General features: G+C 28.6%; 1 protein-coding gene across 2 annotated transcripts in view; it reads left to right on the top strand.

The window, feature by feature from the left end:
* The first annotated feature begins 5,913 nt into the window (after window positions 1-5,913).
* Window positions 5,914-6,622, top strand: part of LOC107441261 (uncharacterized) — a 57,252-nt gene continuing 56,543 nt past the window's right edge. For both annotated transcript variants that reach the window (XM_043050749.2, XM_071179567.1), the window contains exon 1: window positions 5,914-6,012. The gene's annotated coding sequence lies outside the window, so the exon portion shown is untranslated. The remainder of the gene's footprint in view (window positions 6,013-6,622) is intronic.

Genomic DNA, 6,622 nt, shown 5'->3' with positions numbered 1-6,622 from the left:
GACCTGCACGCGAAGTTGAGCACTTTACGGTAGAACAGTTTAACGAGGACCAATACCGCACACCCTCGGTCCCTACGCAGACTGATCCAAGTGGTCACCCACCCCCACACTGGCCGCAGCCAGTGATGCTTGACTTCGTTGATCTGCTGGGACCGTGTCTTAACGATCAGTCGACTGCGGGACAGGTATAAATATAATATGCTAACAAATACAAAATTTATACAGGTACACCATTTACAATTCATATTATAATTAAAAAAGCTTACTTAAAAGCACTGAAAGAGCATATTTTACAAGAATTAAGAAGTTTTTGCTTTAAAAAATCCTTAATTTTTTTTTTTTTTTTTTTTTTTTTTTTTTTTTTTTTTTTTNTTTTTTTTTTTTTTTTTTTTTTTTTTTTTTTTTTTTTTTTTGCATTACTTGGGCGCTTTTCTGCGACAATGTTTCGTCTTTTTCTTTTTTTTTTAAGAATAACAGGATGGCTGATGTCCCCTCGTGTTGTTCTTCAAAAAACTTTCGATAGCTTTTAGTCCATCTATGTGGGAGATTTTTATATGTTGATTTTCATCGTCACTGTCTTCATCATCTTCGCTAAGTTCATTATTGACGATATTAACGATCATTTCATCAGTAATTTCGTGTTGTCCTGTCAGCTTGTTTTGCTGAGTGTTTGGAAGATAAAATTCTTTTTTAGTGATAGTTTTAAAAATAAAAAATGTATTAGAACGGAAAAATCCTTGAAATATTTGATACCTCGGTTAAAGGGGAAACTCTGATAATTGGGACTCTACTGTAATTTGTTATTTAAAGCAGGCTTTATTTCTGTGTAATATATTTTTCCATCTTTCATAATATTTTGATTTAAAATATTATATTTATAGTCAGTATATTTATGGTTCATTCCAGCTTAAATAACCCAAATTTTTGACATATGTTTAACCAAACTTTTAACATGTATTTTTGATTTTTGTGCCTGAAAAAAATTTAAATTATGCGTTCAAATTTCATTGCAGTTTTTTGTTTTTTTTAAAGGATCTTAAGTGAGCCTTAGGTAAGATTGGCCTCTGTTTGCTATAAAAGATTTTTAAGTTTGCTTATTACCATGTTTTATAAATCTCTATACAACAACAAAATTGTGAAAATTTTGCTGTGAATTGGATAGTAAATAGCAATTTTAAAATAATCGGAAACTAAGAATTCAATTTTAAAAAAAAAATTATCTACCTCTCTTGAAATACACTACATTGAAAATAATGTTAAACTGATAAATGTTATAGAAACATTTGAAACTTTTTAAAATATTTTTGTGTAAAAATTTGAGTCTTTTAAATTTGCCTGTTCATCTGGGAGGGGAACAAAGATAAATCTTTTGGGTTGTTTAACATGAAATGAGCCAGAGGTAAATAAAGTTTGCCTTTTAAGTTATCATAGCGACAATATTTACATAGTCATATCACATTATCATAGCGACATATTGACTGTTTAAATTCAATATTTTTATATTACTAGATTGCTTGCTGGCTCTTAACGGCTGCACGACAAAATAAAATGACAGTTTATTTTTAACAAACTTATTAATGAGTTAAGAGGATCATAATAATTATAAACTTTTCTTTTTTTGGAAAGTGTTTCATGTTCACTTCTGCAAAATTGAAATTTACATGGTTATTTATGCTATAACTGTAGATAAGAAAAATCTTTATACACATCTATATTTAAAAAGAAAGCTGTTAATCCCTGAAATAAAATCCCATAAGTTGTTAGGTTTGCTCTCAGATCTGTTATATTACATAAAATGTGTATCATACCCTTCAGTGAGTTTGTGATCACTATTTATTGTCTTTAACTTCTTTTTTTTTTACCCTTTCATTAAAATTTTGAAGAAAACATTTGTTCATTTTTATTTTAAAAAAAGAAAAAAAAGTCACAAAAATGGGCACATGATTGTTTGGTATTATAATGAATTGCCTTTTTCAATAGCAACACAAAGATGCAGAACAAATTACAAACAAGTTGCAAAAAGGTGTGTGAATAGGGAAGGGGAACAAGTTCTAACAAATCAGCCAACAACAAAAGATTGGGGGGGGGAAAGTGTGGTTAAGGTTGAGTGATAAATGTACTTCGAAGTATCGCTCCACCCAAAGATGTAGAAATTAAAACTAAGTAGATTTCCGATTACCAAAGTAGATTTTACCAAAGACCAGTGGGGAAACCAGTACTAGCCATGCATTAAACTAAATGAAATGCCGAAATGGATATACCATGGTTTGAGTTCGATAAACAAAAACCTTCATAAGCGTCTAAACCCTAATTGATAATTCAGAAGTAAAGAAACAAGCACATGCAAAACCAATAGGGCAGAGGAACAAGTTTGAATAAGATAATCGGAGAAGAGACAACCATATTTGGAATTCTAATCACAGATTTGAGTTTTCTTCTGCTAAAATCATTTAAAACTGCTCTTAATCTACCAAACTTGATTTCTGGGAATCCTTCCATACTCTGAAAAATTCCGTTAATGATCTTTCTAGTATCCCGCCATTTCACAATGCAGTAGAGCGCCGATTATCCGAACGTGGTTCGGATAATTGGAAAGTTGTTTGAAATCTAGTTTAAATGATTATTATTTATGCACTAACTTCCCTTCGCACTTTTTCCAGGTTTAGGGATAGAAGTACTGTCTAAAATAACTATGTTTTAAAGTTTTCTTTTTTTTTTTTTTTTAACTTTTTATTTAGAATTTTTTTATCATATTTCAACTTTTTTTTTTTGTTAATTACTGATTTTTACCACATTTTTTTTATTTTTCATTGCAAAAGAAATCCAGCAAAGACTTGTTTCAAAGAAGATGCACTTTTTTGGGCAGCCATATGCCTTATTCTTTTTAAATAAATCAGTTGAACTGGATCAACATCATTTTGACGTCCTAGCCCATTCATTGCAATATCTAATACATTGCATTCTTCTATATGAAAAGGTTCACTATCTTGAACTTGATCACCTACTTCTTCGTCTGTGGAGTTCCGAATTTCATTCAAAATTTCGCCAACAGTTTCATCCTCATTTAAAATTTGAAATTCTGGGACGTTTTCAGTGTCTCGACACCAGTCTTCTATTTCTTCTGCATAACCTGGCATCTTTTCATCCGGAAGATCTACTGGTTCAGAAATTTAGAAAAGTTGTTGATAAGTTAAAAAGTATTCTAAACTTTAAAAAAGAAAAAAAAAACGAATTCGGACATAGCTTGGATAATCTCTCTAATCTAAATCTACCTCTCTTTGATTATCTTGTTCAAACATGTTCCTCTGCCCCTATTGTTTTAACCACTTTACACATGATTATCTCTCTAGTTCTTAACTATCCAGAGACTGATCTAGAAATTAGGGGTCTCCCTTGTCGAAACTTTAAATAAATTAACTTGTTCATTCACAAAATGATTTTAAGCTGTTTGTAATTGAAATAAATTATGATATATTAGTTAATTTGGACTTAATTTTAAATAAATTTTTGTTAACTTATAATTCTAATAGATAACGCTGAAGTTAAAATATTGAGGAGAAAAAAAATTTTAAATTCTGGGGTTGGGCCTAACATTAAATCAGGCCTAGCAACTGTCATTTGGTGTTTCGACACTGCGGATGGTTCTTATTATGTCCTTTTTTTTCCCCTTTCATTTGTGCTTCATTCATGTTTGTTTTTATTATTATTTAGTGTGCACAACACAGATTATACCCCATCCTTTTTTTACATGCATTAAACATCACCTATAATTGTAATTACTCCCCTTTCGTCAACGTCATGCCCAAGCACCCCCCTTCCGTTCACCTCTGAGTATTATTTTATTGAATAGTGCAAATATTTCGGAAATAAATCAGGTTTGCTTTTATAATTAGAGTGATCTTGCCATTTTAAAATGACATTTTAGGAGTTCTATCAAGGCGTTTGACGGCTTACTAAAGTAGGTGGAAATCCTTAATTTTTTTTTTTTTTTTTTTGCCATCAAATGATTTATTAGTTTGAGTAATTACCATAAGAAAGTTAGTACATAAATTTATCTCCGTATTGTCTAGGAATACAAGTATTATAGATTTTTTAAATAAAATTGTACATTTTTTTTTAATTTGCAAAACAAAAAAATTCTTTAAAATAAATGTCCATTAGAAGAAAAAAGAAATTATCAGATTCTGTAAGCAAAACAATGAGTTATAACTGTTAAAAAAAGTCAACGTAGCATTCATACTTTTGTATCCAATTCAATATATATATAAATATCTTTTTTGCTGTTTTGGATCAAAAAAGTTATAATGATACAGTTTCATATGTAAATTGATTAATCAGATAATTTCATTCTATCAATAAAAAATAATTTATTTCTGGTTATTCTTTCAAACTTCTCTAGTTTGGGGTCATTAAAATTTTACATAAATATATATATATATATGTCCACCAACAGAAAAAGTAATAATCAGACTCTAAACAAAACTATGTAAACATGGCGAGGTAATGCATCTTCGTAATAAAAATGTCCACCAGAAGAAGTAATTAGACTCTATTAAAAATTGTATAAACATGACAAGGAAATGCATCATATTTTACGAAATGAAAAAAAAAATACTCCTAGTTTTAGCTCTTCAGAACGCTCTCTCTCCATTTGTAAGCAAAAATTAGTAAATTATAAACCGCTTACACGCTTAAATTATTGTTATAAAAATTTTAAACGCTTTAAAAAAAAAAAATCCAATTTTTTTTTCAGCCCAGAAATTTAACTTTTTTTTTTCAAGTTAGAAATTTCTTTAAAATTAATTTTTTGTAACTTCTTTTTTTTTTTTTTTTTTTGCTTTTAAAAGTAGTTTAAAATAATAAAATTTTAGTGTCTTATATTAGCATTGCTCATACTCCTTTTTCCCCCTAATTAGCAAAAATAAATCACTAACTACTCCCTCTACAGGAGCTTACGTAATATTTTTGAACGATCTTTTTTTTATTTGTTTAAATAATTCTCACCTTAAAGAAATGCTCCATAACCTAAATTGGATTATAATAGCAAAATTGATATATTGAAAAAGGCACTCTTTCAAATATTGGATTCCATATAAATGGTTCAATGCAAATTTCTTCTGTGCTCAATTTTTTACGCAACAGCCAAAAAATTTAACATTTCTTGAGCTTTTACGTAGTAAAACTCTGCAACCAAACAGAAAATTAGTTTATTAATTACAAAAAAAAACTTTATTTAGCTCACAGTTTAAGCAAACACTATTGCGATTTATATTCTTGGCAAAAATAAAATAATTTTTATACTTATTTTATGCTGTAGATTTAAACCTGTATAAATTTATCGTCTCCTCAAATCCTGATAGAGAGCTATAAGAAATAACAAAAGTTATTAAAAAAAATTTAATTAACACTTTTTTTTCCTTCGAAGAAAAATAAACTACAAATACTTATGTAAAAAGTGTCGAAATTCCCCCCCCCCCCCCNCCCCCCCCCCATTGATTGCTACTTAAAACATTTTTTTTTTCTGAGATTCTTTAGAACTATTTGGATTAATTTCGAATAATAAGATAAAACAATACAAAAATTTGCGCTTTAATTTATTTTATAAAAATTAACTCCTTGTTTGCTACTTAAAACATTTTTTTTTCTGAGATTCTTTAGAATTATTTGGATTAATTCCGAATAATAAGATAAAACAATACAAAATTTTCGCTTTAATTTATTTTATAAAAATTAACTCAAGAATAATTGCAAAAATTGTGCAGCATAATAAACTTGTTTTCCAACAGAAGAAGACAAAATGGAGGTAGGATTAAAATGCTTACGACACTGAATTCTTGAGCCTCTGCTTAAATAATAGTTTAGTTTCACTTTCACTCGCATGCGTTACGTAGCAAGTGCCGGTACACGGAAAATTTAAAAGTGAAACCTAGTTTCACTATCATTCCCAAGAAGAACGCCGTAAGGAACTGAAATTTCCTATCCTTTGGCTTCTCTTCCACAATCCTAAGATTAGTAAGTAATATTTGTTGTTTATTTTAGAATAATTTGTTACTATTAATTTATTTTAGAAGACCAATGAATCCTGATTAATAAAAATTCAACTTAAAAAGCACATTAATAATTAAATTATAGTAGGGATAGATTGTCCTTATTTTAAGGTATAATCAAAATTGTAATTTAAAAAAGAAATAATAATGAGAAGGGATAATAATTAAATTTTATTGTTATTTTCCGTTAAATAAAGAATTAATGTCATATTTAGTATCAAATAACCTTTTATTAGTTTTATACTGTTGACAAAAATGTCTGGATATACTTCAATTCAAAAAAAAAAACTTTGGATAAGACCATTAATAATGGTCTTATCGTACACAGTACACGTACACAGTTAATAATGGTCTTATCGTACACATGGTCTTATCGTACAGTTTTTATTAGTCGTACACAGAGTTACGAGAAATTCAGAAAGGGTACACAAAAGTCATAAGTTTGGGAAACACAGCCTTATTAGATTTTTAAATATGACTGAAAATGTAAAATTTGATTCAATATAATTGTAAATATCCTGCCAATAATTAATAATGCTTTTTCCTTTTCCCAAAAAATATTAAATTATAAATTT

Source organism: Parasteatoda tepidariorum, chromosome 4, assembly GCF_043381705.1.
Source record: "Parasteatoda tepidariorum isolate YZ-2023 chromosome 4, CAS_Ptep_4.0, whole genome shotgun sequence".
Taxonomy (NCBI): domain Eukaryota; kingdom Metazoa; phylum Arthropoda; class Arachnida; order Araneae; family Theridiidae; genus Parasteatoda; species Parasteatoda tepidariorum.
This window is presented reverse-complemented; position numbering and strand designations above follow the sequence as displayed.